Below are 15289 nucleotides of genomic sequence, written 5' to 3' on the forward strand. Positions count from 1 at the left end.
GGCACCTGTTTAAACTTGTTATCAGTATAAAAAGACACCTGTGCACACCCTCAAACAGTCTGACTCCAAACTCCACTATGGTGAAGACCAAAGAGCTGTCAAAGGACACCAGAAACAAAATTGTAGCCCTGCACCAGGCTGGGAAGACTGAATCTGCAATAGCCAACCAGCTTGGAGTGAAGAAATCAACAGTGGGAGCAATAATTAGAAAATGGAAGACATACAAGACCACTGATAATCTCCCTCGATCTGGGGCTCCACGCAAAATCCCACCCCGTGGGGTCAGAATGATCACAAGAACGGTGAGCAAAAATCCCAGAACCACGCGGGGGGACCTAGTGAATGAACTGCAGAGAGCTGGGACCAATGTAACAAGGCCTACCATAAGTAACACACTACGCCACCATGGACTCAGATCCTGCAGTGCCAGACGTGTCCCACTGCTTAAGCCAGTACATGTCCGGGCCCGTCTGAAGTTTGCTAGAGAGCATTTGGATGATCCAGAGGAGTTTTGGGAGAATGTCCTATGGTCTGATGAAACCAAACTGGAACTGTTTGGTAGAAACAAAACTTGTCGTGTTTGGAGGAAAAAGAATACTGAGTTGCATCCATCAAACACCATACCATGTACAGCATGGTGGTGGAAACATCATGCTTTGGGGCTGTTTCTCTGCAAAGGGGCCAGGACGACTGATCCGGGTACATGAAAGAATGAATGGGGCCATGTATCGTGGGATTTTGAGTGCAAACCTCCTTCCATCAGCAAGGGCATTGAAGATGAAACGTGACTGGATATTTCAACATGACAATGATCCAAAGCACACCGCCAGGGCAACGAAGGAGGGGCTTCGTAAGAAGCATTTCAAGGTCCTGGAGTGGCCTAGCCAGTCTCCAGATCTCAACCCTATAGAAAACCTTTGGAGGGAGTTGAAAGTCCGTGTTGCCAAGCGAAAAGCCAAAAACATCACTGCTCTAGAGGAGATCTGCATGGAGGAATGGGCCAACATACCAACAACAGTGTGTGGCAACCTTATGAAGACTTACAGAAAACGTTTGACCTCTGTCATTGCCAACAAAGGATATATTACAAAGTATTGAGATGAAATTTTGTTTCTGACCAAATACTTATTTTCCACCATAATATGCAAATAAAATGTTAAAAAAACAGACAATGTGATTTTCTGGATTTTTTTTCTCAGTTTGTCTCCCATAGTTGAGGTCTACCTATGATGTAAATTACAGATGCCTCTCATCTTTTTAAGTAGTGGAACTTGCACTATTGCTGACTGACTAAATACTTTTTTGCCCCACTGTACATCAGATAGGGAAAACTGAGACTGACGTACACACGTCCCATAGCATACTATTAGACTGCTCTATACATCACTGGTACTAGCCAGCGTCAGATGAAATTCATTGTTACGTGCACCACATAAGAGTTTCCAAGTCTCCAAGACTTTACACGTGCTGCGCCAATTCTTTGGAATGCACTAGTCAGGTTAATACGATTAATCCCCAATCCACACAGTTTTAAGCGTGCCCTAAAAATGCATTTGTTCAGACTGGCCTACCGCCTCAACGCATAAACCTAACTATCCCTGTGTGGCCCATTCAAAAAACTTAAACCGAAATCAGGTTCCTCGCATCATGTTCTCATTCACTTTATGCAGTTAATAGCCCTCTGTGTCTGTACTGCTACATACTTAGGCAGTTAACTGGTTCATGCAGCTTTACATGAACACCCGAGCCTTACACTATGGCTGGTCCAAACAGCGAAAGCAATTGTTACCATCCACCTCTCGTGTCTCCCCTTTTCCTCATAGTTTGTAAGCTTGTGAGCAGGGCCCTCATTCCTCCTGGTATCTGTTTTGAACTGTATTTCTGTTATGCTGTAATAATTTGTCTTTTGTCTGTACAAGTCTCCTCTATAATTTGTAAAGCACTGCGGAATACGTTGGCGCTATATAAATAAAATTATTATTATTATTAGTGAATGTTGTGTGTGTACATGTGATCTACAGAAAAACTAAAGACCTGGTGGCAAGAAAAAGGAGGCTGACAACGTAAGCACTGCAGCCCACCACGATCTGCCAGAGGGCCCGTAGGGGACATTGCGGGCCATTGCGTGCACCAAAAGCTTCCCACTCCTGCAATAGTGTAATGACAAGTAAAAGGTCATAAATTATGGTGCAAATATAGCATGCACCATAATGTGCAACTTTTTAACAGTACAAAACTGTCGCAAATTGAATAATAAATTTTCCTCATTCCTTATTCTATTTTAAATAACAATACACAAACTAATAAGCGATGCCACTACTGGCTGGAGTAAGATTTATGGGAAGGGGCACACGAAAGTGTAACGCCCGCCAGCGCCTTGGGGTACTCGGTACCAGATCCGGTATTTAAAGGGATGTGTCATGGCGGCGGTGATCCGGTCCATGGCCCTGGGTGCCCATGTTAAAGGGACAGTCTTTAAAGGGGTATGTGAAATAATAAAAGTTTGTGACGCCATTGTGGTATTTGGTCAGGGGTGACCAACGCTGCTTAACCTCTTTCTGACCTCGGACGGGATAGTACCTCCGAGGTCAGATACCGCGCTTTGATGCAGGGCTCCAGCGGTGAGCCCGCATCAAAGCTGGGACATGTCAGCTGTTTTGAACAGCTGACATTTGCCCGCAATGGTGGCAGGTGAAATCGCGATTCACCCGCCACTATTAACTAGCTAAATGCCGCTGTCAAACGCTGACAGCGGCATTTAACCCGGCGGCTGGGCGGCCGGAAATTAGTGCATCGCTGACCCCCGTCACATGATCGGGGGTCAGCAATGCTTCTGCATTGTAACCATAGAGGTCCTTGAGACCTCTATGGTTACTGATGCCGGCCTGCTGTGAGCGCCACCCTGTGGTCGGCGCTCATAGCACACCTGCATTTCTGCTGCATAGCAGCGATCTGATGATCGTTGCTATGTAGCAGAGCCGATCGCGTTGTGCCAGCTTCTAGCCTCTTATGGAGGCTACTGAAGCATGGCAAAAGTAAAAAAAAAAGTAAACAAAAATGTGAAAAAAATAAAAAAAATATAAAAGTTTAAATCACCCCCCTTTCGCCCCATTCAAAATAAATCAATAAAAAAAAATGAAACCTACATATATTTGGTATCGCCGCGTTCAGAATCGCCCGATCTATCAATAAAAAATGCATTAACCTGATCGCTAAACGGCGTAGTGAGAAAAAAATTTGAAATGACAGAATTACGTTCTTTTGGCCGCCGCCACATTGAATTAAAATGCAATAACAGGCGATCAAAAGAACATATCTGCAGCAAAATGCTATCATTAAAAAAAAATAAGCCCTCTCCCGACCCCAGATCATGAAAAATGGAGACGCTATGGGTACCACTTAGATAAAAGAGAACCTACCCATGTTTGGTGTCTATGAACCCGTACTGACCTGTAGAATCATAATGGCAGGTCAGTTTTAGCATTTAGTGAACCTAGTAAAAAAGCCAATCAAAAAAGGAGTGTGGGATTGCACTTTTTTTGCAATTTCACCGCACTTGGATTTTTTTCCCCATTTTCTAGTACACAACATGCTAAAATCAATGATGTCGTTGAAAAGTACAACTTGTTTCGCAAAAAATAAGCCCTCACATGGCCATATTGACAGAAAATAAAAAAGTTATGGCTCTGGGAAGAAGGGGAGCAAAAAACAAACACGGAAAAACGGAAAATCCCAAGGTCATGAAGGGGTTAAAGGGATCCACTGGGGTGATGTTATGGCAGCAGGGATGGTATGGTTTCCCACAGGTGAAGCTAGGTCCCCAGGGCTCCCGATGTACTAGGGACAGGTGGTAGGTGGTGTAGAAAGAAATGGAGGACACAGGTTGCAGTCTCTTTACCTCTTTACTGTATGATTCAGGCAGCCATAGTCCAGGGTACCGGATCACAGGTGTTGGTGGTGGTCTGGCTGGCTTGGAAGTGTCTCAGGAATCCCCCTAACCAGGTGGAGTTGGAAGCCTTCCTTCTAGCGCTGTGTTGTAGTCCATTGCTGCTTTAGGCCTCACACAAGCTCCTCATGTCCTCTCTCTGTCCCAGTTTAGGTAGGACACTAACCCGTATGACAGGTAACTCAAACCTTTTTACAGGATCTCTATCACGACCCGGGCTCTATCTGTTACTGTGTCCTCAGGTGTTAATGGTGGACAGGTAACTTGAAATCTAGCTGTCTGCCGGTTCAGTCCCAACTTCTCTCTCCAGCTCTTCACTTTGCCTTTGTTCCTACCTCCTTTCAGTCCATTTACAAGTTGCTCTGCTCTCTTTTTCCTTCCCAAGAGCTGCAGAGTCACTTGTCTGCACAGCCCCAGTTTTCCTTCCTCACTCCTCGCTCTCCTCTCACCAACTGCCTAACAACTACCTAGCAACTGACTCCTCCTCCCAACCAGATTTCTGGTTCTGTTATCTTAGGCCGGGGTCACACTTAGCGCAGGGAAATACGGTCCGTATTTTACATGCGTAATATGCAGAAATGATCCCAAAACAGTGATCCATATGTCAGCCGTAGACAGGGTGTCTCTGGGTATTTTACGCTTGTTAACCTCCATATGTAATCCGTATGGCATCCGTAATGCGTTTTTTTCTTGCAACCAGACAAAATGGACATTTAACGGTTTTGAGGCCTGAAATTAATTTAAATCATCAGCATAATCCTATTTAAGGCCTCTACAACAGGTGGAGCCCTCCCATATGGCCATTTTGTTGCTGTGCTTGTGTAGGTGTTTTGGTGGTACTTGGGCAACATGTGTGACCTCCTGCGTTTCACACCAACTCAGCGGGTGTTATTTAATTGGGTCTTGTCACACAGCTATGGCCACCCATACCCCGTGATAGTTGATCCGCGAAGGAGGAGAAGAAGAATGTGGGTGCATCCACTTTTGCGGCAACGCACCACTAAAGGCCATTTTCACAGGCTCTATTCATCTCTGCGGACACATCCGGGAAAATTCTTCCATTAGTGTCATATGACAATACCCACCTTTCATATCTTGGTGGAGACAGTACGTCCTGGGATCACATATCAGGATACAAGGATGTGGAAATGCATATCTGCAGAGGAGCGTCTTCTACTTACCTTACGGTATGTATTCACCATACTCACACACTGTATGTATGTAGATGATGTTTTAGTTATTATTTTTCTTTTCAAACCATCTGATTTAAATTATATCATTACATTTTATGAAAGCATGTCTAAATATGTAGTAAATGTTAAATGTTAATATCCATTGTAAATTTATGAAGGTACACTCGTCTCCTGCCTTTTGTTTTCCTCATAATACTTTTGTTTACTAGGGTTTTAGAAAAGCATTGTTACTAGCTAATTTTGTTTTTTGTGTGCTTTCAGATTCCTGTCAACTGGATTATCTTATGCGGGACTACATCTTGAATTTCTCATAGGACGTTCCACTATTTCAGGCATAGTGTGGAATACATTTGTGCAAATATGGGACAAACTACATGAACTTGTGATGCCTGAGCCAAAAATGGAGGATTGGCTGAAAATAGCCCGTGGTTTTTCTGATGGTTGTCAATTTCCACACTGTATTGGAGCCCTGGATGGGAAACATATCCGGGTGCATAAGCTGCCGAACTCTGGCTCCCAATTCTACAATTATAAGCAGTTTTTCTCTGTAGTTCTGCTAGCTGTAGTTGACAGTAACTACAGGTTTATAATTGTAGATATTGGGGCCTATGGGCGAACTGGAGACTCTAGAGTCTTCAATGTGTCCATTAGGGTCGGCGGCTACGTGAAAAGCAGTTGGACCTCCCCCCATCACGACAACTCCCAGGCTCCAATGCTGAAGCAGTCCCATATGTTCTCGTGGCAGATGAGACCTTCCAATTGAGCAGGAATGACATGAGACCTTATCTCCGGCACAACCTGGACCACCGGCGGCGTGTATTTAATGTCAGACTTTCCTGGGCACGGCGACTGGTGGAGTGCGCCTTTGGCATTCTGGCATCCAAATGGCGTGTTCTCCAGTCTGCCATTCAGCTGAGTGAGCAAAATGTAAATGAAGTAATTAAAGCTTGTATTGTTCTGCACAACTTCGCAAGAATTCATGAGTGTTCCTCAGCTGACTGTGTTGAAGGCATTTTGGATAATGTGGGTAGGCCTACAACACAAGTCCTTCCTCCGCGGCATCCCCTTTCTGGCTTAAAAGTTAGGGATCTTTTTACAAATGATTTTGTTTCTCCTCATGGAGTTACTCCCTGGCGAGATAATGCTGTTTCTTTGTTGTAATGTTTTCATATTTATATATATGTATATTCTTTTTTTTTTTATAATGCATAAATTACTTAAATTAGTTAACTATGTTGGTTTCTGTGATTTATTTGCCTGATTGTTATCAACTGAGTAATTGAGTATGATATTGTAATGATTAGTCCAACAACATAAAATTGACTTTTGAATAAATATATATTTTTACTTATGTCAAAAGCCTTTTTTTTGGCAAACACCATATTGATATCATATGGTTTTATATCTAAATGTAAGCATCCAAAAACCATTTGTAAATAAAAACATACCGAAGTGCTATCTATCACAGCAGAAAAAAATAAAAAATTTTCTTTCAGCAAAATATAAAACCAAGCCTCATAAACAATATATATTACAGATTTCTGTAAGTTGGTGGAGGTGATGGCGGAAGCTGAGGGTCCTGGTCAGGTGGCCTTTGTTGGGCCAATTGTACATCATCCTGGGAGTATGATGTCTGACCCTGCTCTATATGATGCCCTTGCTCATATTGGCCAGTTGTGTGTTGGCTCAAATAATAAGGGTTTTGACTATGGCCCTCATGATGTTGTAAATAAGGCCTTGCCTCATAACCCCCACCAATATGGCCATGTCGTCCAAACCCAGGTTGGGACCAGCCTCCAGCACTGGGTCTGGACAAGTGGCCATATTGCGAAAGTTGATAATATGATGGCATATGGTAATGTGCTGGCCTTGGTGGGATTTGGGTGGGAAGGGGTAGAGGTGTAGACACACATGGAGGGGGTGCTTCAAATACTTGTTTTGCATGCACCTGTTCAGATGATGGAAGGCGCAGGACGTTACGTGCTGACAGCTGCCATCTCTCAATGAACTCAAACAATTCATAAGGTTCATTTGGTGTGGTACATGCATCAATAAGCATTTGAAAACACCCTCTCACATGTAGCCTTACCTCACGGGTTATGGTACGGAGGTACCGGGCCAGTCTCCTCGCATAGGCCTCCTCACCATCATCCTCTGCAGCCCTGGCCAAATAATTAAGGACCCCAATGTCCACATTCCTGTGATAGTCTTGCAGCTCTCTCCTTCTGCGGCCACGGCGGGAAATGACAGCAGGCTGTGGGGATGTCTCCAGTGGAACAGTAGGGCTGCTACTTTTTCCAGCATCATCCTGGCTTACTGGAACTGGTGCTGGTGTGGGTGGTGGTGCAGCTTCTTGGCCAGTTGTTGCCGGATCTTGTGGTGAAAATGAAGAAGTTCCATGAGGGATGTCCCTGGGAGGATCTGAAGATGGGCCAGCCACCTCTTCTCCTTCCCCAAACGGATCTATCAGGGCCTCCGAGTCTGAGCCGGTCTCCCTCTCAGTGAGGTTGGACTGTGTTCTGTTTGTACAGTTTATGAATATTTTTGTTAAATTTATAATTTTACCTTTATTAAAGATATGTGTTATGTTTTATGATGTTTTTACTTACGGTCTCAGATCCATTCTGGGGTCCAAAAGGGAAAGTTGGTCATAACAGATATATTTTCACTTTTTGGAAGGTGCTGCTGACCCACTCCTGGCCCTCTGCTGTCTTTTGCGCCTATATTGGTCACGTATGCTGCGCCATCATCTCATAACATCTTCCACTGCAATGAAAGGGCCCAAAAAAATGTATAAGGCCATTGTGCACAGTGGTACCAAATGTGTCAATGATTTTACAGATTTTAATGTGGCCTAGTGACCGGTATTTTTCAAAAAAGATCATCAACATAAATATTGTAAGCTCCAACAGCACAATATGATATACCGTATATACTCGAGTATAAGCCGACCCGAGTATAAGCCGACCCCCCTAATTTTGCCACAAAAAACTGGGAAAACTTAATGACTCGAGTATAAGCCTAGGGTGGGAAATGCAGCAGCTACCAGTGAATTTCAAAAGTAAAAATAGATACCAATAAAAGTAAAATTAATTGAGACATCAGTAGGTTAAGTGTTTTTAAATATCCATATTGAATCAGGAGCCCCATATAATGCTCCATACAGTTTATGATGGGCCCCATTAGATGCTCCATATTAAAATATGCCCCATATAATGCTGCATAAAGGGTAATAAGGGCCTCATAAGATGCTCCATAGAGATATTTGCCCTATATAGTGCTGCACAAGCGTTATGGCCCCATAAGATGCTCCGTACAGTCACTTGCCCCATATAGTGCTGCACAAGTGTTATGGCCCCATACAGATGCTTCGCACAGTCACTTGCCCCATATAGTGCTGCACAAGTGTTATGGCCCCATACAGATGCTCTGCACAGTCACTTGCCCCTTATAATGCTGCACAAGTATGGCCCCATAAGATGCTCCGCACAGTCACTTGCCCCATATAGTGCTGCACAAGTATGGCCCCATAAGATGCTCCGCACAGTCACTTGCCCCTTATAATGCTGCACAAGGATGGCCCCATAAGATGCTCCGCACAGCCACTTGCCCCATTTGCTTTTGCTGCCATAGAAAAAAAAAAATCACATACTCACCTGTCTTTGCTCAGGACCCCGGAACTTATATCGGCTTATACTCGAGTATATACGGTAATGTAAAAGACATAGATTTTCCTTCCATACGGACAGGGTCCTCTTCCCTCTGTAGCAGTATGTGATTGTAAATTTGGAAAATGTAAATGACATGTAAACAAATATGAGCGGAACCCCTTTCTCATGTCAAGAACCACGTCATTAATAGTGCTATATAAATAAATGAGATTAATCTTAATTTAGGGAACATTATGACCACATTCCTGTTGGTAATGCAGTTTGCAATATTATTCAGAGTGTGAGAAACATGAGTGTACGGTATTTACTTATCTGCCTCTTGACCTCATGTGGCCGCTGCTCATATTCTGGGAAAAGGATCCCACATATGCTCCTCCATGCCGCCTCTTTTCTGGCCTAGTTGGAGTAATGGGCATCTCTCAGATCCCAAATTTCGGACCTCTCTTGCACCAGGACCAGCAGCATTTCCACATTTATAATATTAGCCATGATGCTGAAGACTCCATGGAGGCGTGCGGCAGACTTCCGGGATGTCTGTCTGGGTTTTTCAGCTAATTAGCATATCTGAGCTTCCTGATTGAGGGCTTGGAAGATTTCCTGTCACCTGCTGGACTCTTGCGTATTTTACGCTAGTCACACTGTTGGTCCATGTGTAATCCGTATTTTTCTAGCCCCCATAGACTTTCATTGACGTATTTTTTGCACAATACGCTGACAAACGCAGCATGCTGCGATTTTGTATGGCCATAAAATACGATTGCGTAATATACGCCAGATAGAAGCTGCCCCACAGAGAATCATTGGTCCGTGTGCAATGCGTTGTTTTTGCGCCTCTCATATATCCGTAAAACTCTCTAGTGTGACCCCGGCCTTACACTGATGCGATCTTTCGCCTGGGGGGGTACTCATGGGTAGGGTTTGAGGAAAGGGTCGAACATTTTCAAAAGTCGCCGACTTTTGGCTAAGTCGGGGTTTCATGAAACCCGATCCGACCCCTGTGCGGGGTCGGCCATGCGGTACGCGACTTTCGCGCCAAAGTCGCGTTTCAATGACGCGAAAAGCGCCATTTCTCAGCCAATGAAGGTAAACGCAGAGTGTGGGCAGCGTGATGACATAGGTCCTGGTCCCCACCATCTTAGAGAAGGGCATTGCAGTGATTGGCTTGCTGTCTGCGACGTCACAGGGGCTATAAAGAGGCGTTCCCGCCGACCGCCATCTTACTGCTGCTGATCTGAGCTTAGGGAGAGGTTGCTGCCGCTTTGTCAGAAGCAGGGATAGCGTTAGGCAGGGTCCATTAACCACAAAACCGCTTGTGCTGCAGCGATTTGCACTGTCCAACACCACCCTCGGTGTGCAGGGACAGTGGAAGTTTTTTTTTTTTTTTTTTTCCCCTCAGCGCTGTAGCTCATTGGGCTGCCCTAGAAGGCTCCCTGATAGCTGCATTGCTGTGTGTACGCCGCTGTGCAAACCAACTGCTTTTTTCAAAGCACAAATCCTCTTGTTCCTTCCTTTCTGCACAGCTATCTTTTTTGTTTGTCCACACTTTTTATTTCATTTGTGCATCAGTCCACTCCTTATTGCTGCCTGCCATACCTGGCTGAGATTACTGCAGGCAGGGAGATAGTAGCTGCCTGCCATACCTGGCTGAGATTACTGCAGGCAGGGAGATAGTAATTGTAGGACATTCCCTGTTTTTTTTTTTTTTTTTTTTTTTGGTGGGAGATTAAGATTGGCAATTTGGCATTTCTGCTAGAGTGCCATCCCTGTGTGTGCCATCTCTCTCACATAGTGGGCCATAGAAAGCCTTTTCATTTTTCTGTATTTTTTTTTGTGGGGTGTATAAATTCTCCCTGATAAAAATACAGTGGGAGATTAATATTGGCCTTTGGGCTTGTGTGCCAGTCCTGAGTGTGCCATCTCTCTCACAAATAGTGGGCCATAGAAAGCCTATTTTATTTTTTTTTGGGTTTTATAAATTCTCCCTGAAAAAAGGGAGATTAATATTGGCCTCTGGGCTTGTGTGCCAGTTGTGAGCGTGCCATCTCTCTCACAAATAGTGGGCCATAGAAAGCCTATTTAATTTTTTTTTTGGTTTTATAAATTTTCCCTGAAAAAAGGGAGATTAATATTGGCCTCTGGGCTTGTGTGCCAGTTGTGAGCGTGCCATCTGTGCCAGCCCTGAGCGTGCCATCTCTCTCACAAATAGTGGGCCATAGAAAGCCTATTTAATTTTTTTTTTTGGTTTTATAAATTCTCCCTGAAAAAAAGGGAGATTAATATTGGCCTCTGGGGTTGTGTGCCAGTTGTGAGCGTGCCATCTGTGCCAGTCCTGAGCGTGCCATCTCTCTCACAAATAGTGGGCCATAGAAAGCCTATTTAATTTTTTTTTTGGTTTTATAAATTTTCCCTGAAAAAAGGGAGATTAATATTGGCCTCTGGGCTTGTGTGCCAGTTGTGAGCGTGCCATCTGTGCCAGTCCTGAGCGTGCCATCTCTCTCACAAATAGTGGGCCATAGAAAGCCTATTTAATTTTTTTTTTGGTTTTATAAATTTTCCCTGAAAAAAGGGAGATTAATATTGGCCTCTGGGCTTGTGTGCCAGTTGTGAGCGTGCCATCTGTGCCAGCCCTGAGCGTGCCATCTCTCTCACAAATAGTGGGCCATAGAAAGCCTATTTAATTTTTTTTTTTGGTTTTATAAATTCTCCCTGAAAAAAAGGGACATTAATATTGGCCTCTGGGGTTGTGTGCCAGTTGTGAGCGTGCCATCTGTGCCAGTCCTGAGCGTGCCATCTCTCTCACAAATAGTGGGCCATAGAAAGCCTATTTAATTTTTTTTTTGGTTTTATAAATTTTCCCTGAAAAAAGGGAGATTAATATTGGCCTCTGGGCTTGTGTGCCAGTTGTGAGCGTGCCATCTGTGCCAGTCCTGAGCGTGCCATCTCTCTCACAAATAGTGGGCCATAGAAAGCCTATTTAATTTTTTTTTTTGGTTTTATAAATTTTCCCTGAAAAAAGGGAGATTAATATTGGCCTCTGGGCTTGTGTGCCAGTTGTGAGCGTGCCATCTGTGCCAGTCCTGAGCGTGCCATCTCTCTCACAAATAGTGGGCCATAGAAAGCCTATTTAAATATTTTTTTGGTTTTATAAATTCTCCCAGAAAAAAAGGGAGATTAATATTGGCCTCTGGGCTTCTGTGCCAGTCCTGAGCGTGCCATCTGTGCCAGTCCTGAGCGTCCCATCTCTCTCACAAATAGTGGGCCATAGAAAGCCTATTTTTTTTTTTTTTTGGGTTTTAGAAATTCTCCCTGAAAAAAAAAGGGAGATTAATATTGCCCTTTGGGCTTGTGTGCCAGTACTAAGCGTTCCATCTCTCTCTCTCTCTCAGTCAGTGGGCCATAGAACGCCTATTTTTGGTTTTATTTGTTTTCTAAATTCTCCCTGAAAAAATCATTTTATTTTATTTGGTTTCTAAATTCTTCCTGATAAAATCATATTTTTTTTATTATTTTTTTTTCTAAAGTCTCCCTGAAAAAAAAAAAAAAAACAGTGGGAGATTAATATTGGCCTTTCTGCTTGTGTGCCAGTCTTGACTCCTGGGTGCGTCATCTCTCAGTCAGTGGGCCATAGAACGCCTATTTTTGGTTTTATTTGTTTTATAAATTCTCCCTGAAAAAATCATTTTATTTTATTTGGTTTCTAAATTCTTCCTGATAAAATCATATTTTTTTTATTATTTTTTTTTCTAAAGTCTCCCTGAAAAAAAAAAAAAAAAAACAACCAAAAAAAACAGTGGGAGATTAATATTGGCCTTTCTGCTTGTGTGCCAGTCTTGACTCCTGGGTGCGTCATCTCTCAGTCAGTGGGCCATAGAACGCCTATTTTTGGTTTTATTTGTTTTATAAATTCTCCCTGAAAAAATCATTTTATTTTATTTGGTTTCTAAATTCTTCCTGATAAAATCATATTTTTTTTATTATTTTTTTTTCTAAAGTCTCCCTGAAAAAAAAAAAAAAAAAACAACCAAAAAAAACAGTGGGAGATTAATATTGGCCTTTCTGCTTGTGTGCCAGTCTTGACTCCTGGGTGTGCCATCTCTCTCTCTCTCTCTCTCTCTCTCTCTCTCTCTCTCTCTCCAATTGTGGTCCATAGAAAGCCTATATTTTTTTTCCTTGATTTGGGTTCTAAAATCTACCAGAGAAAATAACTACATCAATCATTGGTAGAAAAATATTGGCCTCTGGGTTTGTGTGCCACTCCTGACTCCTGTGTGCGTCATCTCTCAGTCAGTGGGCCATAGAACGCCTATTTTTGTTTTTATTTGTTTTATAAATTCTCCCTGAAAAAATCATTTTATTTTATTTGGTTTCTAAATTCTTCCTGATAAAATCATATTTTTTTTATTATTTTTTTTTCTAAAGTCTCCCTGAAAAAAAAAACAAAAAAAAAAAACAAAAAAAAAACAGTGGGAGATTAATATTGGCCTTTCTGCTTGTGTGCCAGTCTTGACTCCTGGGTGTGCCATCTCTCTCTCTCTCTCTCTCCAATTGTGGTCCATAGAAAGCCTACATTTTTTTTCCTTGATTTGGGTTCCAAAATCTACCAGAGAAAATAACTCCATCAATCATTGGTAGAAAAATATTGGCCTCTGGGCTTGTGTGCCACTCCTGATTCCTGTGTGCGTCATCTCTCACTCAGTGGCCCATAGAAAGCATATAGTTTGTTACATTTGTTTTCTAAATTCTCCCTGCAAAAATCTATTTTTTTTTTTTTGGGGGGTTTCTAAAGTGTTCCTGAAAAAAATAAAAATAAAAAAAAAATAATAGTGTGACATTAATATTAACATTTGTGCTTCAGTGACAGTCCTGCGTGTGGGGCATCTCTCTAATTTGCAGCCACCAAAAAAAGAGTGTGTAACATTGGGCCTGATTTTCGCTGTGGTCTCACCAACCTGTAAAGGGGTAGCTAAATCATACTGAAGTTATAGCTCACCGTGTAAGTTGTGTGACTGCAACAAATAACGTTAGTTTGGTTACGTTTTTAAAACAATGAGGAAGTCTAGTGGAAGAGGTCGTGGCCGGGGGCGTTCATTGTCAGCTGGTAATGAGGGTAGTGGTAGTGGTGGAGCATCAGGTGGTCGTGGGGGAAAAAATATTGCACCTAAGTCTGGAGCTGTGGAGCCAGGTTCGTCGTCCGGCTACACAAGGCCTCGAACGCTCCCTTTTCTGGGATTAGGAAAACCGCTTTTAAAGCCGGAGCAGCAAGAGCAAGTTTTGGCTTATCTTGCTGACTCAGCCTCTAGCTCTTTTGCCTCATCTCGTGAAACTGGTAAAAGTAAAAGCAGCGCGTCGTTAGTGGATGTTCACGGTCAGGGACAAGTCACTTCCTTGTCCTCTTCAGCAAAAACAACAACAGAGAAGAATGCAGCAGGCGACACAACGGGTTACTCCATGGAGCTCTTTACACATACCGTCCCTGGCTTAGAAAGTGAAGCAGTTAACAGTCCATGCCCATTACAAATTGAATCTGACATGGAGTGCACTGACGCACAGCCACAGCCAGACTACTATGCTGGTCCTTTGACTCAGACCACAACATTGCCCTCGCAGGGTGCTGATCAAGAATCAGACCCTGATGAGACTATGTTGCCCCATCACGAACGCTATACCACCGAACGACACGGTGACACAGACGAAGTTGCGCAGGAGGTACAAGAAGAGTTATTAGATGACCCAGTTCTTGACCCCGATTGGCAGCCATTGGGGGAACAGGGTGCAGGCGGCAGCAGTTCTGAAGCAGAGGAGGAGGAGGGGCCGCAGCAGGCATCAACATCGCCACAGGTTCCATCTGCCGGGCCCGTATCTTGCCCAAAACGCGTGGCAAAGCCAAAACCTGGTGGAGGACAGCGTGGCCATCCGGTTAAAGCTCAGTCTGCAATGCCTGAAAAGGTATCCGATGCTAGAAAGAGTGCAGTCTGGCATTTTTTTAAACAACATCCAATTGATCAGCGCAAAGTCATCTGTCAAAAATGTTCTACTTCCTTAAGCAGAGGTCAGAATCTGAAAAGTCTCAATACTAGTTGCATGCATAGACATTTAACCACCATGCATTTGAAAGCTTGGACTAACTACCAAACGTCCCTTAAGGTTGTTGCACCCTCGGCCAATGAAGCTAGTCATCAACGCAACATCCCTTCCGGCAGTGTAGGACCACCATTTAGCGCACCACCTGCTGTATCTGTGCAGGTATCTTTGCCAGGCCAAAGCAGTCAGGGTCAGGGAATCACCAGTTTCGTAGTAGGAAACACTGCATCTAGGGCACCGGCGGCAACAATACCATCTCCCACCGTCTCTCAGTCTGCCATGTCCACCGGCACCCCCGCTAGTTCCACGATCTCCAGCTCTCCAGTCCAGCTCACCCTACATGAGACTATGGTTAGAAAAAGGAAATACTTAGCCTCGCATCCGCGTACACAGGGTTT

This window comes from Ranitomeya imitator, chromosome 3, assembly GCF_032444005.1.
Source record: "Ranitomeya imitator isolate aRanImi1 chromosome 3, aRanImi1.pri, whole genome shotgun sequence".
NCBI lineage: Eukaryota > Metazoa > Chordata > Amphibia > Anura > Dendrobatidae > Ranitomeya > Ranitomeya imitator.